Genomic DNA, 12,463 nt, shown 5'->3' on the forward strand with positions numbered 1-12,463 from the left:
ATCTTACATGCATTAATTCATTTAATGGGATGCAATAATGTCTAATGCAGTCCATATTCCTCAGTCACAGATTTTGACCAAGGGTGAGCCATGGGTGAAGATGACATATAATTCAATACACACAGCCAGGGCCCAACTAAGAAAAAAGCTTAGACACTATCTAGGCCACCAGATTATAGGGAACACACAAGCAAGAAGGTAATTTATTGCACAAGCCTCAAACTACTTCCCTGCTAGTCTTTTCCAAGTGACAACTCCTAAAATAAGTCAACGGACAGCAAAAGACTAACAATGAGCAAGTTTCCCTTCTACTTGTGGGCTTCCTAGTGCAGATGATGAAATGTCAAAAGTCAGTACTGGACAAGAAGTAACAGGAGGAGAAGAGAGAACAACCAAGGTCTATGTCCACTGTCCTTGGGTATCAAGAATCAGCTTTATTTGTATTCAGCAGATACTAATGATTGCAGACTTGGGCCACACAAATGGATCAAGGGACAGATATAAGGACAGAGGGAGGTGATATGGAACGGATGGTCCGAGACCCTGCCAGAGAGAAGTAAGGGGCTTGTTTCAGCTATTTACACTGAATGCCGCACAGGGAGCACAGAACATGACAATCCCAAGCCAACTTCAGCTCTCAGCCAGACACTCCCTGGGGCCTGGCGCCTCTTGCCCTTTCATGCCCCTCAACCTCCGCAATAAATGGAGTGAGTTGCATTCTTGCTGTCGGATGAAACCCTATTTAGCTCCTTCTGTGCTCCAGTTTCATTTCCAACAGTGGAAGCAGTCTGGGGTGGTTGAAGCCTAGGCCACAGAATAAGCCTGCCTCAGTCCAAGTCTTGGCCCTAATTGCTACCTGGGTGACCTCGGGCAAGTTATTTAACCTCTCCGAGCCTCAATATCCTCATTGTGAAATAGGGATGATGATAATAATAGTTATCAAGATGCTATGAGATAATGCTAGTGAAGTGTTTGGCAAAGAAATAAAAGCAAAATAAATGTTGGCAATGGCTATTGCTTCATTTAGGGCCCTGCCATGTACAGGAAGGCCTTATGCTGTTCTTACCTACTGCGTACCATTTGATAGGCAGCCTCAGGAGTGTTGTTGGAGGGGAAGGAAGAGGCGGAAAACACAGGGGCTTCCTTGGTTTCACACATTTAATCCAACAAGCACAGTGCTCCTGAGGCCCATATCTACTAGATCTTTTTGGAGACCTGTTGCAAAATGTATTAATGTGGGTGGTCATCAGCCAGGTTTCCTGTCCTCACTCTTCCCTGGGAGGCAATGGGTTCTATTTCAGAGACACCAGAGATCTCCACTCCCCCCATCCATTCTCCTTCAGAAATACCAAGGCTGGGGTGGCCCTAGGCCAACCAGGCATAGACGGTGCCTCCCAGTCTAGTGGTCAGAAATGCTCCTCCGGAAGCTCAGGGGCCTCTGCTCACCCAAATCTCTTCTCGGCAGAGTATTAAACATCAATTACTTAGCTCTAAATGTGAATTGAATTAATGTGTCTTATCCAAGCGAATTTGCAATTTATGCCTTACCTTCACTCTGGAATGAAAGGCTTGTGTCCCTACAAAAGTCAAGGAATAGCAAGAAGGGGACAGACAGCAGATGGCCATCCTGTGAGTGAGACGACCCCCATCCCCACTTCTGCCTCTCCTGTGTGGCTTTGGGCAGTTCAATTCTCCTCTGCTGCCCTCAGCATCCTCACTGAGGGGTCGCTGGAGTCCCAGCTCTGCAAACTGTCTCTAGGCAAGTGGTTTTTCAGTTGGAGGCCCTGGAGCAGGCCCGGAAATCCCTGCCAGGTGTCCACAGTCATCCCTTGCCCATCCCGAACCTTTGAGCACACTCAGTGTTCCCTGTCAGCTGCCCCTCCCCCAGCCCCACATGTGTCCCCCCCCCCTCAGGATGTGTCTCTCCAGAGCCCCGCTCTCCTGAGCGGGGTGGTAACCCAGCCCCCAGTCCAGCCTCACTGTGCAGCCCCCTGCCCTGCCCTCCCCTCCAAATCCCCACTTCCTGTCTCACAGATTTACGATGCAGTTCAAAGAAGGAAGGATGATATAACAGCTTCCCTGCCCCCTCCCTCTCCCAACTGACTTATTGGAAAAGTCAGTTTAACTGGCTGGGGGCCAAGCAGTTTTGTCCTCCACGGCCTCCCAAGTGTAAAAATACTCCAGGCCCCAGCCCTCCCGTCTGTGACAAGGCGTCAGCGCCCAAACCCACTGGTCAGGCTTTGCTCGTGGGCGGGAAGGAGGCAGCCCTGCCCCGCACTGGAGTCTAATTAAGTACTGAGGGAATAAACCATGGGCTTCAATTTTAGCTTTAAAAATAGTTCGGGCCCAGGATTCCTCTCTCTGGTTTGAACTATGAGTTCACTGTGTCCTGTCACTGTGTCCCCCTGCACCTGGGCTTCGAGGGGAAACTCAGTGGGGAGGAAAGGACAGGGCTTTGCAGGGCAGAGGGACCCCGTGGAGGCTCGGGGTGCAGAAGCTAGTGGGAGAAGCAGACTTCAGAGGGAGGGAGATTTGAGGCCAAGGGGTGGATTACTCTGCGCCCTCCATCCCTACTCGGCATCCTGCCTCTAGTGCACTGGCTCTCCCCCGCCCCCTCCCCCTCCCCCGCAGGACATCCAGGGGGTTGGGGTCCTTCTGAATGTATCGCCAGAGCCCCACAAGGCCAAGAATGCTAAGCTCTAGCCAAGGCTGAGGTAATTCTCCACCAAGATAATAGAATGCACATCACAGTTTTGTGCATAATCAGGCCTCTTGGGCAATGAGGGTGAGGAAAACATCAACAAGTGGAAAGAAGAGCTGCAGGTCAACTGAGTGTCTAGCTGGCTGGCGTTGACTCCTGAGCCTCTTCCCGCCCACCTGCTTCTCCACGTGGAAGGAGAGAGGCCAGCCTGCTGAGACGGGCGGGCAAAGAACAGCTGACCAGACCAATGGAGGTGAAGGAGGGGGTGGTCTGTGTGAACTACGGGATGTCCAGAGGGTCATCAGATCTGCCATGCGGGTTAACTCCGTAGTCACTCACTCCATTCGAACTCTCACACTGTATCATCATTAGCTGTCATTAGACCATGGTCAAGGGGTTCTATGTTGCTTCCTCCTCTTCCCATTACCCAACACGGAGCAGGTGCCTGGCTTAAATGAGCTCCTTTCTGGGCACCCCTTTGTAACATTTCAGCTCCGAATCTGCTTTATGTTGCTATGAGTGCCCCTTACCTCTGCATCAAAGGGGCACAGTCAAGAACAAGCTAAGTAAGTCTGTGGACAAGCTTACCCCACCTGCCTCCTGTGTACCTGGGCTGACTCAGAGGGGATGGCAGAACTGGAGTGAGGCCCCTGGCAACACTGGTGGCTATGAAGACCAATGTCACATGTACCTAACACGAAGCCAGTACTCACTGCTCCTGGGAAACAGTCAGAATGAAAAGGAAGAAGCAGCTCAAAAGAAATCGAACTCAAAGGGCAAGAGTAAGGGCCCCTACCCGACAGTCCTCCGGGAGGGTGTTTCCAGCAGGGAGCGTCAGCTCATTCTTGGAGGGAGATGCCTTCAGAGCTCCTTCTTCTTTTCGGATTCATTCAATCACTCCACCAGCGTGTTTGAGCAGCTACCGAAGCTGCACGTGGTAGGTGCAGTGGGGGCACCGCCGGCCAGCAACACCGGTAATTACAACACTGTTACGCCGGGGAGGGGACAGAGGGCCGAGGGAAGCCGGGCGGAAGGCACCTGGGGCTGCCTGGTGGTCATGGGAGGCTTCCAGAGCGAGTGCAGGCTCTCGGGCCTGCCCCCTCCAGCCCACTGCCCTTCTGCTTCTCTCTCTCCTCCAGTCTGGCAGCTCCGCCTGGGAAGGGGCCCTGCGCGTGGGACACAGGCTGTCAGAGGGCACCTGTGGCACGCCGGTCTCCTGCTTTTCGGCTTTCAGGTGCCTCTACAGGGCCCAGCTGTGCCTAACACGGCCCCCTCTTTTGGTGGAGTCGGAGGCCAGAACACGGCAACGCTGGGGCAATAATTACACTTCTGAGAAGGGGCAGGGGGCGAAGGGGCAGAGAAGCACCGCTTCACCCTCAGGCCCCACCCTGTGGGTGACTGTCTCAACCCCTAACTGCGCTTGTGGAGGCGCAGCTCATTGTGGCCAAGCCACAAAGTCCCCACTTGGAAGATCCCATTTCCTAACCACCCTGGCCCAACATCAATAGCAATACTGCCCCACAAGGAGTGGCAAGCCATTTACTGCAGAACCACCAGTGCTAAGGCTCAAAAGTCAAGTTCAGATATGAAGAACTCCCCTCTGGAATGTAAAACTGAGCTCAGAAATAAGAAAAACAAAGTTTCAGCCCAAGTTTCCTCCAAGGAGACACCCTGGTGCCCCTCCTCACAGCTGCCTGGCCTCCTTCCTGGGCTGACCCCTCATTAGGAACTAATGGTCCCCAGCTGTGCCAGCTTCCCGGCCTCTGCCTTAACCCCTTGGTTTCCTCCGCTGCCGCCAGAAAACAAATCAGCGCTGAGAGGTAGAGGCGCCACTGCCCTGAGTCAGGGGTGTGCACGTTCTGTGGTTTCTCCCAACGAACCAAATTGGTAACAGTTGCCACCGGGATGCCTTACGCGCTTGCATTGTTAGCTCTTCGGTCACCTTTCAGCTGTGCAGTAACACAAGGGGGTAGGAACTGTTCCGCCCACGCAGCTAGGGAAGGGAGATGTGATTTCAACTCGGGTCTGTTCTCCTTTGCCCACCCTATCACTTATTTTGAGCAAGATTTCATTCTCAAATGTGCTTTGTTCATCTGTAGAGGTTTGAATACATTAAAGCCAGAATATTCTAGGTTGGGAATGGAAAGAACCGGGTTTTCTGCCCAACCAGGGAGGCTTGTTGACCTTGGACATCTACCAGCTTCCTTGAGCTCCTACAACCTTACCTTCAAAATAGGGCAAGTAAAAATATCTGCCTTTCTTCCCTCCTGGGCTTCTTGGAAGATCAAATGGAGCCAGTTGGGCAAAAGCATCATAAACTTTTTTGTGAGGAAGGACAATGACACCCGACGACTCCCTGAGGGACACAGCACATTCCACGGGCAGAGAGGCTCACCCAGATGCAGTCAGACTCAGTTCTGGAGCCTAATAGTCCCAGAGCCTTTTATTTCCTTTGTGAGACACTTGGGTTGACAATAGCCACACAGGGTAGGTGGCAGGGGTGTCCAACCTGTGGCCCAGGGGCTGAATGTGGCCCAGAAGGGCTATGAATGTGGCCCAACACAACACTGTAAATTGACTTGAAGCATTAGGAGATTTTTTTAGATTACGTGTTGCAGTGTAATTAATGTGTGGCCCAGAGATGCCCAAAGGTTGGACACCTCTGCAAAGGGTCCAGGGCCCCGTCTGCAAATGATCCCATGAATATGGAGTTGTTTTGGTTCGGGTGTTAAGCCCACATCTTGAGGCCCACTATTAGGCCTTTCCTTACTGTATGGAAATTAAATTCTTTTGTGAACAGGCCTTTTTCATGCTTGTTGTTTCCACCGGTAAAATGGGGACAATTTGCGAGTCTCCTGCTTCACAGCGGTCTGAGATGGGAGGACATTCGGTACATGTCGGTGGCGCCACGAGGTGTTACCTGCATTCCGGCGGGCTCCGCAGCATCCCCGGCCTGGGCTGCAGCCCGAGCGTCTGTTCCTGTCACCTGCCATCTCGGAATTCACTCCACCTCTTCGGAAGTGGTAGCTGAGCCTTCGGGGGCATGTTGTTAAGACAGCACTTGGTCTTTGTGAAATCCTTGCGTTTTTCTCACAGAAAGAAACCCAGGGCCAGAGGCATGACCTTCTTTGACGACTGTATCCTGAGCTCTGGGACCATTCAAAGAGAAGACAGAGTGTGAACCTGGGTTTGAATCTCGGTCCCATCACTTACTATTTGTGTGATTTAGGGCATGTACTTTTATTTCTTAGAATCTTAAATTCTTACATTCAAATTCTTCAGGTGTCAACTGGAGCTGGTAACTGTATTTACTCTGCAGAGGTACTGTGGGGTTTGAGAAATACATGCTGAGGCATTTATTTATTTTATTTTTTTTTATGAGAGAGAGGGGCAGGGAGGAAGGGAGAGGGGGAGAAACATTGATCGATTGCCTCTCATTCACGTCCTGACCAGGGACCAAATCAGCAACCTAGGCCTGTGCCCGCCCAGGAATCAGTGTATGGAACGACGCTCCAACCAAGCCACACTGGCCAGGGCGCCTGCTGAGGTATTTAGACGTGAAGCATTATGATGGCTGAACTTCAACAGTTTGGCAGAAACAAAAACATACATAAATATATAAAGCTAACATGGCAAAATGTTAAGAATTGTTGAATCTAGGTGATGGGTATATGGATAATCACTCTTTCAACTTTCCTGAATGTTTGAAAATGTTCATATTCTTCAGGAAAAAGAGACAATACAGGGGCCAGCAGAAGTCATGCCTGCTTCAGTGTGATTGGCAGGGTAATAACATGGGCGTCATAATTTATAGTTTTGATTTGAACGTTTCACCTAAAATGTCATAGGGTGTGCTTGAGTGTGATACTGTGTTACAGAATGGCATGCTTATGATTTTGTAATAAAATGGGGCATTCTCTGTGCCAGACTCCATATGTCAGACCAGTGGCACAGTGCCTGTCACTCAGAAGGTCTCAGCAGGTCAGAGAGGAGGAGGTGAGGAGGGCGGGGCAGGGGCGGGGCAGGGGCGGGGCAGGGGGAAAGGGCTGCAGGCTGGTCCAGTGCAGAAGCCCACGGAATAGTGAGGCAACAGAAGCCAGGGACCCAGGAGCCCGGGCAACTGCCACCCTCGGAGGGTGTGGGTGTAAGAACCGCCCTTCATGCTCCCATCTCCAGAGAATCAGGGTGTGGAGAGGTGTGGGAGAGGGGTGCCCCGCTCCAGTCAGGAGCTCCTGGCATGTTTCTTTCTTCAGGGTTCTGAGGAGAACCCACTGGGCCACTGCCAGGTACTCAGACCCTCTTGGTTAGGGTGGGAAACATGGTAGAGACCCTGGAGACCTCCAGATTGTTCGCGGTTCACAAACTCTAAGCCCCGCCCTGACATCCAAGAGTCTTGCTCCACGGCTGTCCCTGCACCAGAGTATAAATGAACAAGGAACAAAGCCATGAGGCCTGCCCTTGAACCAGGCAGCTGGCCCCCTTCCTCAGCCCATGGCTAGACCTTGGGGTTCTTCCAGATCCAGTGGCATGAATCCGACCTGCTTGAAGAGAACACACTTGTTTCCCGTTGGTGCTGTCACAAATCACCATAACTTAGTGGCTTAAAACATCACAAATTTATCCTACAATTCTAGAGATCAGAAGTCCAGAGGAAGTCTCACTGGGCTAGAATCAAGCAGAACTGTGTCCTTTCTGGAGGTCCTCGGTGAGGTTTCGTTTTCTCATCTTTCCAGAGGCTGTGGCCCTTCCTCCCTGCAAAGCTCCCCTGTCCACCTCACGACGCCATCTCTCTGTCCGGATGCTTCTGTCCCCTTCTCCTCCATCAGGGACCTTGGGATTACAGTGGGCAGATGACCTCTTACTTTCGAGTTCTCTAAGAAGCAACCTGAGTTCCCCTGGCTTATACTCTAACACACTCAAAGGTGCCGGGATTGGGACACGGAAACCTTCTGGGGGCTATTATTCTGCCTACTACTGAGGATGCTCCTAAATGGATGAGTATTTTTACCCTTTACTCTGGGGGATTTCGAAACTTTCAAGTACTTTATAATCATGGACAACAAAGGCGAATTTTCAGCCCCATCAGATTCTGACTCGGCTCCTCTGGACTGGACCCAGGGACCTGAATTTCCAGCAGGCTCCCTCCTGTCCTCCTGATACCTATGGCCCAAGGAGCACGTTTTTTAACAGTCTGCTTTCCTTGCTCTTTGGATCAGGGGTAGGGGCTGCATTGCAGAAATCCAATTACAAACCTGTAAGCTATGATTGATGGAGCAACTCCAGTGTTCTAATAAACATCCCTGAGTTTAGCAAGCATTGCCATGTGCCAGATTGTTTTAAGTGGGGTCCATGTACCACCTCATCTCCTCCTCATGCTACTACGACCAGGTGGGGGTATCAGCATCTCTGTTTTGCAGATGAGAACGTGGAGGTACCCACCCGAGGTCACACAGGCCAAGCCAGACGCCTACCCGTCTCCTTCCCTTTTTCTAAAACCTGACTTTTTTGACCACCAAACCCAGCACAGGACAGGCACACAGTAGGCCCTCAATAAATATATGTTGACTTACAGAGTGAATAAACAGGTGTGCATTTTGTACTCTTTCACCTCAATCCTCCTAAGAATCCCAGAGGGAGGTGTTATGACTGTCCCTGGGGAGGAGACAGTGACGGAAGCTTGGAGACATGAGGGCCCCTCACTGTGTCTCTCACTGGCCTCACAACCAGTCGTCCAGGTGTTCTTACAAAGGATATTTTTCTCATCATGCATTTATTATTATAAAAAATTTTAGTGCTATAAAAGTTAAATTGGCTTTGAGTTCTGCAGTTACCAAGTGGCTTCTATCAATAAGAACCTAATGGTACCAAATCAGGCCCGGTGGCGGCTCCACCAACAGGAGGAAGATTATTATCATCCCCCAAAGATGGAGCTGGGCAGAGCCAAGGTGGGGGAGGGGGCAGGAGCCCTTACACTCGGGGAGGTATGCGCAGCAACGAAAAGCCTCAAACCACCCAGGTACATTCTCTTTCACTCAGTTCTGCGGACGCCTAGCGGGGCTGCCGAGTGCCGTGGGGCCAGCAGGGATCCACCGAGGCAATGCCATCCTGCCCATCCTGAAGGCAGAAATGTCAGAGAGCTCCCTCTCTCTCACACACAGCAACCCACCAAGCAACAGTGTCATTATGTGGGCGGCTTCCAGCCTGTCACCTTCCCTGAGCCCTGCAAACCAGCAGTAAGTTGCCCTGGCCTTGGACAGACGCTGGAGAGACTCACTGTAACGCCAGCCACGGTACAGGGCCGACGTCTGTGCTGGGCACACCACCTCCTCGGCCACGGACACCGAGGAACAAAACGCTCTTTCCCCATTCCCCGCCACACCCACCTCCCGATCCTTCATTTGTCTCCCTTGTCTCCCTGCCACATTTTCCCCTTCTCCACCTCTTCAGTGGGTGGCTTCAGAAACCTGGGGCAGAAGGGTGGGTTTCAGCAAGAAACCATGCACCTGGAAGCTCACTTTGGACTGTGCCTTTGTTTCCCTTCTGGAGAATCAATGTATCGACACTTGCCAACTTCCTGACTCACGGCAGCATCTGTGGTTCCGATACTTGCTTTGTGGTCCGTGAAGCGTGTGCCCCATTTCTGGGCTTGTCATGACAGCCTTGTGAAGCACAGTGTTTCAGAAGCAGACTTTGCAGATGAGGAAACTGACGCCCAGGGAGGGAAATGACTCACTCAAGGCCACACAGCGTTCATTCAGTGGCAGAGCCGGGACCAGAAACAAGTCTCCCAACCCTCTCTGACCAGGACACTGGAGTTCTTTGTGATGACAATTGTATGGCACACAGCACAGAGGACACGGACTTTGAGTGTGACGTCTACCAACAGGTCACGAAGGACATTAAAGAAAATGGGAGAACCACCTTAATAAGGTGGTTACCTTATAAGCTTAATTACTATGCAACCTAATTATACTGATGGGGCTCATCAATGGGTCAAACTTGATGCTCTTATATGATGAAAAGCCAACACCCCCAATGTGTGGGCCCACGGTTGTGTACAAAGGCCTGAGAAGACTTGGGAGAGGGCTAGCCGTGAACTTGCTGGGGTGTGCAGTGCTTCCGGGGAGCTCAGGAGACCCTCGCAACCCGCAGTCCTGGCAGCCTCGCTCCCACTTCACAGGTGGCCTGGCCCGTGGCAAGGCTGGGTTCAAACCCAGGTCTCGTTCCAAAGCTGCGTTTCCCTCCCACAGTGCATGATGCTGGCCCCCCACAGACACACAAAGGGCTTCTCAGTGAGATGACTCGGTTTCCTCTTCTGTCACAGCCCCTCTTGGTTTCTGTGTTCGCTAACGAGAGGCCCTCCTCTACCCCAGCTGCCAACCAGAATGGCACGGCAGAAGGCTGCCTTGTGGAGTGCTAGTTTTTTCTTTAGAGGAGCACGTTTCCCCCACTTTGGGGGAGAAGCCAGTGGGCCCTCAGGTCCCCGAGCCCCCAGGGAACAGCCCTGTTCAGCAAACTGGAAGCTGCCCAGGGGCAGCACAGCCCTCCCCATGCCCAGCCGGGCCACCCTCCAGCTGGTTGTGCAATCTTGCTATGAATAGGTCTAGGTGTGTGGTTTGGTGCCAAAGAGACCAGACTTGTTTCCTTTGGGTGACAACTCCCCTCTGGAATTCTGGGAGGTGAGGGAGTGCAGCTGTGAGGTCGGGCCGCTGACCCTGAGGCTGGGCGGTCCAAGCCGGTGGCGTGAGGGGAGGAGCCTGAGGCCAGACGGGATGGACAGGTTGGCAGCAGGTCTCCTCTACGTGCTGGCACAGGGATGGGCGTTCAACTTTGAGTGCCCAGGGCTCCTCCTCCGTCCCTAGCAGCGCCCAGCTACTGAGTCCACCTCCTCGGCCCCTCCCACCCCCCACCCCTCACTCTCACCAGGCCCTCACTACCTTAAAACAAAGGAGCTCAGAGAGAGGGGCTGGGAAAAGAAACGGACTTGCAATTTCACTTTTAAAACATTAAAATTATGAGGCTGTGGGAAGTCAGAGATTCTCATACTGTGTTGGTGTTGTGAGTTGGTACACTGGAGGGCAATCTGGGCGATCTCTATCAAAACTGGAATTGTACATACACCCCCTGACCCAGCAATTCCACATCTGAGCACCAAACCCTACAGATTCTTGCATGTGTATGTAATATAAAGTTATTTACTGCAGTGTTGCCAATAACAACAAATGTTTAAGTAAACAATTCAGTGTTCTTATCTATCCGTAGGGACCCACTGGTTAAACGAAGTACGACACATTAGCACAGCGGAACACCACACAACTAGAGAAGCATCTCCTCCATATGTGAGGAAATCATCAGTAAAGCAAGATGCCCCACAGGGTGTATGATGCTGTAATGCACAGGGTGTATTATACTGTTTGTGTAATAAAGGGGGGGGAATTAGAATCTGCATTTTTATTGATTGTAGGTGTATGAGAAATTCTGGAAGGATACACAAGAAACTTTGGAGTGGGAGGAACTGGAGAACTAGACAGGGATGGGAAGGGAACATTCCCTGAGTGTATCTATATGCTTTCTGGCTTTTGAATCATGTGAAGGCATTATTAGCTTTCAAAATATTAAAAACACAGTGCAGCAAAATGAAGATACTTCTGAAAAATATTCCATAATCCAACTGCTAGACTATAATGGATATGTCCCATGCAAGCACCCCTTTCCTACCCAGGGAAGTTACCCAGTGGGTGCATCTTGGTCGGAGGGAGCCTCTGCTCCCCTACCAGGGTGGGCCATGGCTACTGATGCCCCTACCAGCTGGGGCTGGGCAGCAGGTGGCTCCAGCGCTCTGACTTTGAATGTGGACAGAACGACTGAGGAATAGTTACAGATCATTCATGGCAGCAACACTGAGGTCCTGAGTCCAGTGTTAAAAAGCCCAAAGTGTCCAGGACACAACAATTATTTCTATTTTTGCACTTTACCTCTTAGTACCTCTCTCCAGCCACAGTTTACACAGGGTGCTCTATTTCCATCCTGCTTTTTATTCTTTTTATATCAATATATAAGGTTGTAAGAGCAGTAGAAAATTAGACTTCTAAAAGTGTAAACAATATGAGTATTTCCTATGCGAATGGTTTTCAGAATTACTGTTTTAATAGACATGTATTTCTTTGTTCTGATTAGGTATTTCCTACACTATGATAATCAAGATGTTAACATTAGACAACCAAGGAAACTGAGTTGTGAGGGCACAACTGTGCAATACTGTTTGTCCTCCAGGTTCCTTGTTTGTAGACAGAGGATGGAGTTTGCTCGTGACCTCCACTCTTTCCCATCGCTCCTTACCCCCTCCAGTCTCAGTAGAGGCGGAGTAAAAGCTAGCCTCCCCACTTCCGCTTTTTCAAAACTGCATTTATGAAAGTAACACACTCCCACTTTGGTAAATTAACATAGTACACCAGGTGGAACTGAACGGTCAAGTCTCTGCTCTGTCTCCCAGCCTTCACCATTACCAGGTTTCGTGTGTGCGCGCGTGCGTGCGTGCGTGTGTGTGTGTTTCCTCTAGATAGGGACTTTGGAACTTGCCTGGAAAGTTACAGGGGTGCTGAGTTCTGGATTCCCCAGCTGTGGGGGCAGCCTGCAGGGCTGAGACCTGGAGCAACTTATTCATGTGTTTATATGGTGTGCCATATAAACATCATCATTTTCTGTGGCTAATATGCTACAAAAATAGTTCTAGAATAACCATGACTTCTCATTTCCTCAACA

This window comes from Artibeus jamaicensis, unplaced genomic scaffold, assembly GCF_021234435.1.
Source record: "Artibeus jamaicensis isolate MK-2021 breed Jamaican fruit bat unplaced genomic scaffold, CSHL_Jam_final contig_387, whole genome shotgun sequence".
Taxonomy (NCBI): domain Eukaryota; kingdom Metazoa; phylum Chordata; class Mammalia; order Chiroptera; family Phyllostomidae; genus Artibeus; species Artibeus jamaicensis.